Genomic DNA, 13,439 nt, shown 5'->3' on the forward strand with positions numbered 1-13,439 from the left:
ACATTCACTCCACCTTCCAGGAGATCTGGATCTTTTCTCATCAGCACAATGAGTTTCAGGACATGGAATCTCAACTCATGGACCTCTAGAATCTTCTTCAGGCTCACCTGAGTTTTCAGGAATTTTGATGTCCTTGCAAAGGCCTTTGGATTTTTCCACAACTACCCAGAGTACAGCTGCTACTTCACCAAGTACTCAAGAGAATTTATCACCATTGTTATCTCTCCAAAGTAAACTCAGAACCTGCCAACCTGCCCAAGAGATGGTAGGAACTTTGCCACTTAGACCAGGATCCCTGCCAATTTCCCCTTCAGCCATTGTAGCTCCTGGACCCAAACAGGTGGCTTCAGAACCTGTGAGCCTTTCACCATTATATCATGATATGCCATCAAATTTTCCCCACATTCATGGAGTTCTAGATTTATCTCAGTATGACTCAGATTCCCCCCTAAATGTAATGTCACTTACCCAATAGCAACAGGGAACACCCTCATCCTCAGAATGAAGTGTAGCACTTTTGTCTTCTGTTCAAGGGAGTGCGGGAATATCCTTAACTGCACAACAGACTCCAGAACTCTCCACATCTAAACAGAGAACTCTCATTCTCTTTCTTGACCAGGTGATATGGCAACTTCCTCATCTTCTAAGGTTTATAAAGGACATTTGCCATCTGTGGATGTGGATCTGTGGATATATTTTTATGTTCAGAAATCTCCAGGACATTTGAAAAATGTTTCTGTTTTTCCAAAAAACATGCTCTCTGGCTAGGATCCTGTAGCAATTTCCTTACCTGCTATTGCTACTGAGGCTTTGGTATCATCATCATCATCATCATGCCAAGGGCATCAAGGTTCTTTGCTATCTACCTAGGATGGTGGAAAAGACTCACTTACTGCACCAAATGCTCAGAAAATTTATCCATTTTCTTCCCAGGCCTTACAAACTTTGGTAAATATCCAAGGACCACTGCCCACTTACACACCTTCTAAACAGACTCTGCATTCTTCACCATCTACACTAGGTATTTCCATTTGCAAAGAACTCTTCAAATGTCATCACTGGCACAAGGGACCCTAGAGTCTTTTATATCATCCCAAAAGGAAGGGACAAAATACAAATAAGAAAAAGACATTCTGAGACAGTCTATATACCACAGGGGACTGTAGAACCATCAAGACGTAAAACAGGGCCTTTAGGATCTACTCAAAGTGCTCATAGGATGGCTCAAATATTTCCATCTAATAAAGGGGCTGAGAAACATTCTTTATCTCTTAGAAGGACTATGGGACTACCCAAATCTGAAACTAGGACTCTAAAATTTCACCATCTGAACCAGGACCTGTGAAAAATTTCAGTTCTTTCCAGAAGGCTTATACATTTTCTCTATCTATGCAAGATAACCGATGACATCCACCATCTGATACAGAGGCTATGATAGCTTCTCCATCTACCCAGGGAACTAAGGAAACATGGATATCTTCCAAAGGGAATGTGAAACCTTCATCATCTGCACCACCATTATCTCCTCACACTACAACAGGAACTCTAACAATTGTCAGTTGTAAACAAAGACCTCTAGAACAATCTGTACTGTGCAGGGGACTTAGGGTTTTTTAGTTATACCACAGGGAAATTAGAGCGTTCAGCATCTTTCCAGAAGAAGCTAGGGCACTCATCATACATAGTAGAATATCTGTATACCTTGCCATGTTTCCAAGGAACTACAGATCCTTTGCCTCCTACAGGGGTTATGCTAACTCCCAAATTTGAAAATAGAAAGTCAGAAAAATTTCCATCTGAAAAAAAGATCTTTTTCATCCAACAGGAGATAAACACACAGACACACACACACACACACATACACACACACACACACACACACACACACACACACACACACACACACACACACACACACACACAAACCCCCAAAACAAAAAAATCTCAACAACATTGTCATAGTCCCAAGTGAAAGTGAAACCCTCAACTTCTCTACTATGTTCTCAGAAACTTCCACAAACTAGCAAACTATATCAGGCAGTTGAATAACTGTGAGATGTAAGAAAACAACTGTAGAACACTCTATACCTGTCCAAGAAACTATGGGTGCTTTGACATCTTTCCCAGGGTTTTTTAGAACATTCGGCATCTTTCCAAAAGAAGCTAGGGAACTCAACACACATGGTAGAATCTCAGGAAAACTCACCATCTGTTCAAGAGACTACAGGCCCTTTGCCACATCCTTCAAGTCATACAGGACATTCACAACATGACCATTGATCTCAAGAGTCTTATTTTGTAGTCCCAAGGATCTAGCACATTTGCTATCTACCAAACTTAGCATATATGTTGAGGCTTCTATAGGCCTTTCACCATATACTCAACAGTCTTTTAATCAGTCATCATCTTCCCAAAAGATTCTGGGAATAACAGATTCTGCCCAGTGTACACATAAACATTTGTCTTCATTCTCAGGTTCTTGGGGAATGTCTTCATGTATGCTAAGGGCATTTGAAACATTGCGAAATGTCCCAAAGCCACATGGCCATTTCTCACCAACACAAGCAAGTAGAGCCCCTCCATATCTTTGCGAACACTTGTCACAACTTCCCTATATTTATAAGCAACTCTTGAGATGAATGTATCTGCACAAATTTCTTCATTACACTCATCATCTACTCAGGTGCCTGGACAATCTTACCTGAATTCAGAATCCATGTAGGGACATCCCATAGCTGCTCAGAGAGTTGAAGAAATTTTCCCATCTAGCCCGGAGATTCTAGGTTACAAAGAAAGTGACAAGCAGGAACAAGGAAATTTCCAGTCTGTTCAAGTACTTCTGGGAATTTTTGACCTGCAGAAGGAAGGTTAGGATCTTTGTCATCTGCACAAAGGGTTATGGGAACTTCTCTATCTGCCTAAGGGTCTCTGTACACACCCAAACAAGAACCTATAGGTGTTCTCTCTTCTCTACCAAAGTCGTTCAAACATCCATCTAATTACCAGAGGGCTCTCACATTTTCTCCATCTGCTCAACTTACAATGCTCATCATGTTAGCCGCCAGGAAAATCAGGAGAAGTTTTGTATTTCCCAAGTTATCCAGAACACTACCTATCTGCACCAGGTGGTCAGGGATATCCACTATCTATCACTGTAAATGTAGAACATTTGCTAACTTCTTAAAGGTAAAAGAAAAACTGCACAGTTGCAATTGGAAATTTGCATGTGCAAAGTTCTGTGTCATCCATCCAAAGGTATCCAGAACCTTCGACTGATTCAACAGGTATATTGGGATTGGGACAATGTAAACACAAAGATACTACCATGGGCCCTTTGCCATGGAGGATGTGAAAGAGGATGTCAGATCTTCTAAATCTGTTTTGCTTGCTCTAGGAAGTTTGCCATCATCACCTCAAGAATCTGGTAGACATTCATCTTTTACTCAAAGAGGTGTAGAAATATTCCCATCTGGTCCAGGGAATCAAATATATTCGCAATCAATCCAGGGGGCCTGACACATTCCATCTTAGCCCAGGCAATGACACATCACTCAGGACCTGCTGAAGGGGCTCTACTGCATTCAGCTTCTTCTCCAGCAGAATCAGAAACAAATGAATATTCTCCGTCTTTCTGAGGGAATTCAGACAGCTCCAGATGTGCTGGACTGCGTCTGAATCTTACTATATCACTACATGTGCCACCATCATCTTTGAGATCTGAGCAAGGAACTGTGGGATTCTTGTCTATCGCAAGAAAGAAGTCTGAAAGTGACTAAAACTAAAGACATGATTCTAGGGTCTTCCATGTAATCTCAGGGCACTGAAGGGGCATTGTTCATCTGCACAAGCCACAGTAGGAAAGTCCATATCTGTAAAGCAGACTGTGGGAACATTGCCTCCCACCCCAGGACGATTGGGGTCTATGAAAAATACTCAAGTGCTACCAGAATCTATGTCAATTGATCAAAGGCCCCTGGAAATTTCTTCATCTTCACAAGGGACTGTAGGTTATTCATCTTCCCAAGAGGCTTTTGGACATTTCTGTTCTGCCTAAGGTCTCCTAAACTGCCCATATCTAAACAGTGGACTGCAAAAAATGTTTCATAAGCTCAAGATAGTTTGAATGCTCCAACTTCTTTGCAGACAGTTATGAATTTTCGCCAACTGTCCAAAATTTTGCACAAAAATCACCATCTTTCCCAAGGGAAACTATACATTTCCTACCTTTCCAGAAATCTCAAGAATACTTTTGTCCTTAACCATCAGATGTAGGACATTGCCCACCTCTACTGGGTTCTCAGGAGCATCTTGTACCTCCTACAGTGGTTCTAGAAGCTTTTCCATCTTTTCAAAAGCCCCCAAAAAATTCCAGGGCCAAAGAGGGAACTTTATGCATATAAAGTTATTTTTTTTCTTCAACCAAAGAAATCTAGAAAATTCAACAGGTTTCACAGGGATATTGTCACAATATAAAGAATCACAGAGTATTTTAGGACATTTTTAAAGAGTGAGAGAAGATGTAACATCTTCTCAGTCTACTTCATCAACTCTAAGAACTCCTTAGAACGCCACCATCACCTCCAAAACTTGATAGACAATAACATTGTACCAAGGAGATGCAGAGCCTTTCCCATTTGGCCAAGGGAATCCAGTACCTTGTAATCTGCCCAGGGACCTCTGAAACTTTCTATCTCAGCATAGTCAATGATGAATACATCACAATGTTCTGAATGTTCTCATAATCCTCTGGGTCTTTTTTCCACATAACAAGTGACTCCAGCATCTTCTGATTATTCTCATGAAAGTTTGAGTCCCTTTCTCTCTGCAAAGGGGACCTTATATCTGTCCACATGTCCACAAAGGTATATACAACAATCTACAACTTCCCAAAAGCTTTCAAATCCTTCTTTACATAAAAAAGGTATAGGAAGTCAGTCCACATCTACACACTACACAGTAGCAGACTCACCATATTCCTCAGTGTGTCAGTGATATACCCACCCTACTCAAAATATGTCAAGGATTTTGAGATCTGACCAAGAATCTCTGAGTGTTTTGGCACCTGCACAAGGCTCTGTAGAACCTTTGCCATCTTCCTAGGGGACTCTAGAATATTCCTCATTTGCATCAGGTGCACAAAAAAAATCAACAGCTATCTCAGGATATGTGATATCAAATGACTCACTTCTGGCACTTGCAATTTTTGTCCAACTTATTTCATTACTTGATTCCCTAATCCTTTTGATTCCTTTCCTTACACAGAAGAACCTTTAGATCTCTCTAAACCTACAGAGGGGCCTTTGACTTCATATCAGGGACCAAATGAGTATTTTAATACTCCACAAAAGGTACAAAAAACAGATCCAACTGCTTCAGATATGTCAGGTTCTTCCAAAGGATCCATGGTAATTTCTTTATCTGGACAGGGAACACTAGGATCTCTATCATCTACCCTAGAGCCTTTGACAATGTCCCTATCTGTTCACGTGAATCCAGGACCTTTGTTATCTGTTCAAAAAGCTGGAGGCCCTTGCCTGTCCTTTAGAGGAGAATATGAAAGGTTGCACCTGTACAAAACACAAGCCAGGAATAGCAAATGTTACACCAGGAGCTTTGGAAATTTCAGCATCTACCATAGTGCATCTAGGATCACATTTATCTGTCCAATTATATTTGAGAGTGTCACAACCTGTTGTATTGACTCAGAGACCTTCCCTGTCTTGTCATGGTGTAGTAGGAACATCAACATCTGCCCAACGGCCTTCAGAAACTTCCTTGTTATCCCAAGAATCTCCAGGACCTTGTTAGAAAAATGCGGCTTTAGGATATTCACCATCTGATCCTAAGATCTTGGACTTTCTAATTCAGCGAAGGAAAAACTAGAAACAATGCCAAGTATGAAAAACCCTGCAGAAATACCATCTGTCACCCAAGAGATCATAGAATCTTTGTCAGCCACATAAAATTCTCCCAGATTACCAGTTCCTTCAACACTTAGTCCAGAGTTGGAAGAATCTCTGCCATGTAACCAATCTGTTTGTAAGAGTTCAAAATCTGTGGCAGGGTCTCTAGAATCTTTGCTATCTGTGCCAGGGTCTCTGTGTCTTATGAAACACAATGTAGATGTGCTGAGCCCTTTAGTATCTGATCAAGGGATCCTTGGAACACCTACATTAGCCCAGGAATATGTAGAAGTTTCTCAACTAGCTCAGGGGACTCTAGAACCTATGCCATTTAGAAAAGACACTGTGGGTACTTCCTTTTCAACAGAATTTCCCAGACTGTCACTTTATACAGACAGGGACTTAATTCCAACCCCTTCTCATGATGATGGCCAGATAGTTACTCTTATCAGAGGAAGAGCCCGAGTACCTAATTCTAACCAAAGGACATTGAAACATGTCTCATTTTCAGAAGGAGATATCAGATACTGCCTCTCAGAACTTGATGTTTTAAAATGCATCTCTTCTGCCAAAGGTAGCCTCACATCTTCCAAGTATGCTGAAAAGGAATCCAGTCCTTCCTCTACTCCTCCAAGAAGCATCTCCACCTTTTAATCTTCACAATTGAGTTTCACATCTAGCATTCCTTATAAGAAAGATCTCAGTTATTCTCCTCATCCAAGGGGTTGTCCCAAACCTTCTATACTGCAAAAAAATAAGACTAATGTTTTCCTCTGTAGATCAAGCAGGCCTGAAATCTGTCCTCTAAAAAGATGCTAGCTGGAAACACTGCCATTATTCCAAAATGCTGGTAAGATCTTGCACATCTAAGAAAAAAAGGTGCAAATCTTAAAACTGTGACTACCATAACCCTCACTACTTCTGATACTGCTAAAGTAGCCTTTGGATACTCACCATCTCATGAGGAGGGCCTCAGAAGTCCTCCACCATACCAAGGTGAATACAGACCATCCAAATCTATTTTATCTTATCAGAAAAGGACCGTTCTGACCAATGGGACACTCAAGCTTCCCATTCAGAACATGACAGTGGCAAACCATGATCCATGCCTAGAGAAGAGTGCATGTAAACCACTATATTTATCATGAAAAGAGCCTCAGATATTTCATGTCTCCTCATGAGATTCTCAGAAATGCTACTTCTAATAGGAGGAGAGAGAGTAGTGCCTCTAATACCCAAAAAGCCCTGTAAATTTCTCCTCCAGATCAAGAAGGCATTGAGTTACCTCCAGATGGAGAAAGTCCCTATAGAGGTATCAAATTATTGTCATCACCCCAAGAGGATATCAACAACCATTTTTTTACTAAGTAGTGCTCAAAACATGTTTCTACTGCCAAAGAGAGAGAGAAACACATAACTTCCATTAATACAAAAATAGCCACAGAATTGGCTACTTTCCTAGTGGGATTCATACATCCATGAATTCCAAATGGAGGTGCCACTTCATTCCCTGTTATGCAAAGTAATTACATGTAATATCTCAAACAGAGGACATGATACTTGCTTTCTCTTGCCCAGGGAGAAAACAATCATTACAATGTGAATTTGGGTGTCCCTTTGTGACCCTTCTGTCCTAGGAGGCCACAAATATATACATCATATGAAAATCAATTTCAAAAGGATCACGAAGCAAAAGGGGAGCTGTAGTTCTTTCCTCTCCCCTAAAAGGGAATGTCAGACCATATCAGTCTGAGCATTGTGAACTCAGACTTTCCAGTTCTCACCAAAGGGACATTGGCTATGTGTCCTCTTTCAGTCAGGCTCAGAATGCTTTAGCCTGAAAGAGGCAGGCTCTCAAATGCCCAATCTAAAAAAATGTGCTTCACAGATGCTTTCTATGAAAAAAGAGATATCATAAATGCTCTAGGAAGCTTATGACTTAATCCTCACTCCCGAATTACTCCTTTGACCCAAGGACACACCAGAACTTTACAGCTTGCCAAATGGAACCTGTAAGGCAGTCCTTCTCAAGAGGGTGGCCAGTGCCCTTCTCTCTTTTACCCTGGCATTTTTAGTTCTTTTTTTGACCCACAGGCTGCCCTGTTTTTCCCTTTCTTTGCCCCTTATGAGCAACATGAGTTTAGAACTTTTACTTCTCATCAACCATCTCTACATCTTACAATTTCTACTCCTAGCTGCTTCAGATGCACATTGAAGCATCACATATGCCCCTGGGACTAAAAGTACAAACAACACCCCCCCTTCTGATTAAGAGTATCTAACAATTTGTAGCCATAAGAGTGTGCTATATAATTTCCAGTTCATGTAGAATAGTATGTGCTTCTTCTGATCATTGAGGACCTAGACTAACTAGATCTGATGTAATCCATGACAAATCGATTCCCTTGATATACGGTGCATTGAGTGCTCCTTTTTCTGATCCTCTGACCTCATTACCTCAGTCCAAGGATCTGAACCCATTTGCTTCAATGGCCGGAGTTTAAGAGTAGCCAGGAATTTCATAAACCCAGGGCATATACTTATATGTTGTCCAGTAGAAACGAGTAAGCCTTGCCATGTTCAGAAGTAGGCAGCTGATTTACCAGGAGAAATAGGTGGGAAGTTCTTCCTAGCATACTGGCGATTGATTATGCTGTTGCATGGCCTGCATGATATTCATATTCTGGGTTCCCAGGAAGCCTCGATAATGAAACATTCAGGCTTTCTTATCTCCCAAAATTGACCTTTTATCTTGAAAAGATACAAGAGAGTTTGATATTTCTGCTTTCCCAAATGTGGTATGAGACTTTCTACCTCTAATGGATGCTATTTTAATAGGTTATTTGTGGATAAATCAACATTTTCCTCCTTTCAAAGGTTCCTCCAAATTGTGTTTCTTTTAGAGAACCCTAAGATGTATTCCCCTATGCTTGAAGTGGGGTGTAATGCACTTTCCATGACTAAAGGATATGTGAGGTGCAATTGCTCTAAACCAGTAATCCAAATACAAATATTTTTCTCTAGTAATTTTTAGACTTACAGCTTAAGAACCACAGATCTTCCAAAATACTGTATACCAAAGCGTCTTCTGATCTGCCCATGCTGAAATAGGTATTCTCAGATTTGACCCAATTCCCTAAGTGACCTTAAACTAAGCTGTCTAGAACCAATGTGCTGGAGCTGCAAAAATGGCTCAGCAGTTAAGAGCACAGAATTCTTTTCCATAGGTCCTGAGTTCAAAACCCAGAAAACACATGGTGGCTCACAACAATCTAAAATGGGACCTGATGCCACCTTATGGTGTGTTTGAAGGCAGTGACAGTATACATGAAATAGAATATATGTACCTCACAACTTCCTTCAATAAGCTAACAGTGGTTCAGACATACCCATTCTACATCAAATATGTTAGAAACTCACCAGTGTTGCAGGCTGCATTGACTCATGAGAACCAAAATTTTCAGACATTCTTTAATTGCCCTCAGAATTATCACTTCAGAACAAAGGTGTCATATAGGTCCTCAATGAATGAAGATATCCGGAGACATATGACATGAGAAGCAAGACTTCAGACTTCAACAACATCTTAATATGGCCACAAATATGGCTCTTTTACTATCACCATGCAATAGCATTGATGAATTCACAATGGGGCTTCAGATGTACCCCACCAGAACCAGGATAATTTATATTTCCAGCATAAATAGCAACTCCATCAAGTCACGCACCCTGGGTTTCCTCTAAACATAGTAGTCCCTGACATCAAGTATATGACAAAGGGGTCTGCTGACCTTGAATAAAAACACTTTGTTCTTTCTCTGTCTGCACTGGAGGGGTCTGAGGCATGTCCCTCTGATGAAGAAAGTATAGAACTGACATTTGAGAGTAAGGAGTGTGTCTCATACATTCAAGTACAGCTCTGGTGTGCTTAAAACTAAACTGTTAATACCAAGAATTCACAGGAGTTTCACTCTTTGTTCATGGCTTACTCAGGTCTACCATTCAACTAATATAGACCAGAGATTCTCTCAGAAATTATTGTTTAGGGGATACACCTTTCACCACCAATAAACTCAGAGAAGTCTGGATTCAAGTTCTAATGGACAATGAATAAAAACTTCAGCCTAGATCCAAGGTCAACTCTCTTTAAGTTGCTCATCATAAAGGTAATTGTCCTCAACACCCATACTTGTGTGGCCTATTGTAAGTATAAATAGGGAACAGATCCAGGGACTTGGAGCATTCTTGTCAGAACAAACCTCAGAGTGCTGTTAAGTGTGCAGTAGAGTCCTCAGGGATAAGAATTTTTTAGAGTTCTCTGAAGATGTGCATTTAAGGAGTGCCTGGTCCAACCTCCTCTACAGAAGGTAAACAATTATACTCCCCTACTGTCCAACAGGATCAAGGGACTTACTTGGTTCCACAGTTATGGTGTTTCCCTTCCTGTGATGATTGAGGTCTTAAAAATCACCCCTTTGAGTCAATGGGCTCTCATAAAAATCATTTCTGTTCGGGAACCCAGGGGATATTTTACCTCTGACAAGGAGCATTTTTCTCCCTCTGGTCACATTTCAGATAAATCAAGTCGAGGAGGCCAATCCTGGAACCTTATGCCACTTCCTTGACTTCAGTCACATGACATGGTGTGAAATCATCATTCTAACACAGTTCTGGTGGTTGAACATAATTCTTAGGAAGCAATCATGCTGAAGACAGTAGCTCAAGCTTTTCAAGAATCATGGTATCAATATTTGATGTCTTGCTAATTCTGCTAAAGATATGGATACTCCAGAATGTGAAGAACCATTAGGTGTGGCAAAGGAGGACCTTATGAGTTAAGGTAAGCAATTTTTTGTACAAACTATTATGGAGATTTTCATACTCTGATCATCTCTCTTCTTACAAGGACAACACCACCTTCTTTCTCCCCAAGTAATACTTACTCCATATGTCTTAGATTAAGGAGTCATCAGATCTTACCCTGAAGCAAAGTGAGTCTCTGATTATACCAGTTTGTCCAAAGGAGTTTTGGACATACTTTTAGGTCGAGGAATCCCACACAACTTACTGATATTATGGACTGAACCTTAAATATATATACTAATGTTTCCCAGATTTTCCCTTCAGTTCAAGGTAAAGTCTAGGTTCAAAAACTTTTCAATGAAGAATCTTTGACGTAAATACTCTGACAAGGAACAAATTTACATTTTATCTTTGAATTGGGGAAATATAGACACACCCTTCAGTTTAAAAAGGTCTTAATACAAATTTTGTTGCTTAGGGAGCCTACTGAAAAGCTACTAACATGAAAACTAAAGTTGATGTTTATTTTCGCTTGTGGAAAATTTAAATCAACATCTCTTGACCATGCATATCTCAGAAAATTTACTTGTCTTAATAGAATCCTCAGGACTATTCATCTAGGAGTTCCTAAAATTTCCCATGTTTCCTGGGTGGCCAGGCATGCTCAAATAAAGAAGGGATGTCAAGCAACTCTGAAATGATGTCCTGAGACATGACAGTAAATATATAAGCCCTAACCTAACATTCATACATAATAGGATGTTGCATGGCACTTACCCCCTCTCCAAGGTTTTTCTAATGCATACCATTGTACCAACCAGGTCTCATTATTTTCTCTTACTCCTAAGTGCCCAGTACTTCCTCTCTTCCCATGTTACCTCAGTTCTTTGTTTTGTTTTGTTTTTCACTGAAGAGAATGTCAGACATTCCTCCTATGACTAAGCCTCCTGCAGACCTTCTCTATTTGCCCAAGATTGTCTAAAGTACTCATTTAGTAGAAATACCCTCAAACTTTCAGTTTCGTTGAAAGTGGGACTCAGTCATTTCTCTTGTGACAAAAGATGTCCCAAACCACTGCCTGCCAAATACAAAAGTGGATGCTCACAGTCATCCATTGGACAGAGCATAAGGTCCTCAATGAAGGAGCCAGAGAAATACCCAGGGACATGAAGGGGACTGAAGCCCCATAGAAGGAACATCAATATGAACTAACTAGTACCCCCCCAGAGCTCCTTGGAACTATGCCACCAATCAAAGAAAACACATGGTGGAACTTGTGGCTCTAACCACAAGTGTAGCATAGGATGGCCTAGGAGGTCATCAATGGGAAGAGAGGACCTTGGTCCTGTGAAGGCTCTATTCCCCATTATAGTCAAATGCCAGGGCCAGGAATCAGGAGTAGGTAGGTTGGGGAGCGGGGGGAGGGAGAAGGCATAGGAGATTTTCAGAAGGCAATCTAGGAAAGTAGATAATATTTGAAATGTAATTAAAGAAAATATCTAATAAAAAAAAGATGCCCCAGACTAAGTAAGCTTTATGCCATTCCCACTGAAAAAGGTAGAATGATGTCCACTCACATGCAGTTCATTGTAGTACAAAAGGGGGCTATAATTACCTCCTTCAACCTCAAGGAACATAGACATCTAATTGCTTGCCAAGGGTGTATGTGCCATGGAGCAATGATGACAGAGACCTCAGGTTTGGATCCTATGGCCAAGAGGGTCTCATTTATTATACCTGTAGTCATAGGAGTTTCAGATATAGCCTCTTGGGATGCCCAAGAGTATTCTTTCCAAGGGCACCTTAAACTTGACTTAAACTCATATTACCTCAGTGCCACTCTCTATTAGAAAGATTGCAAGGCAAACACAATTGCAACTTCACAGTGGGCTCTCACATGTTTCTGAGTGTAGGGCAGAGGGCAGAACATAGAAAGAAAACTAATATGCATGTGATCTTCCTAGAGTTAGGTGTCAGAAATGCTGTGTTCCTGTCTCTCAGTTATAGATAGGTACAGACAAATACAACCTCAGGTCAGACAACCACTCTCCCTGTTGGAAGAGTGTGCTGATTGTTCCTTGTATTCTTCCCAATAGTATATACAATATATGGATAATGAAAGGTGGGAAGACTAGATGGAAGCAAACTATGCACTACCATTCTGTTCTCCCTCTACCCAAGATAAACTAGATTTTTCCCTTTTGCACAATATAGTGACTTGATCCTGCTACTGCTACTTGGTTACTCATGGCCTGAAACTAACTAACTTACTTTCTCTCTCTCTCTCTCTCTCTCTCTCTCTCTCTCTCTCTCTCTCTCTCTCTCTCTCTCTCTCTCTCTCTCTCTCTCTCTCCCTCCCTTCCTTCCTTCCTTCCTTTCTTTCTTTTACTTTCTTTCTCTCTCTCTTTCTTACTTTCTTTCTTTCTTACTTTCTTCCCTCCCTCCTTCTTTCTTTCTTTCTTTCTTTCTTTCTTTCTTTCTTTCTTTCTTTCTTTCTTTCTTTCTTTCTCTTTCCTTCCTTCTTTCTTTCTTTCTTTCTTTTTCTCTCTCTCTCGCTTTCTGTCTCTTTCTTTCTATCTCTCTCTTTCTCTCTCTCTCTCCCTCCCTCATTCTCTTTCTCTCCTTCTTTCTTTTACTTTCTTTCTTTCTTTCTTTCTTTCTTTCTTTCTTTCTTTCTTTCTTTCTTTCTTTCTTTCTTTCTTTCATTCTTTCTTTCATTCTTTCTTTCTTCCT

This window comes from Mus musculus, chromosome Y (genome assembly GCF_000001635.26).
Source record: "Mus musculus strain C57BL/6J chromosome Y, GRCm38.p6 C57BL/6J".
NCBI classification, from domain to species: domain Eukaryota; kingdom Metazoa; phylum Chordata; class Mammalia; order Rodentia; family Muridae; genus Mus; species Mus musculus.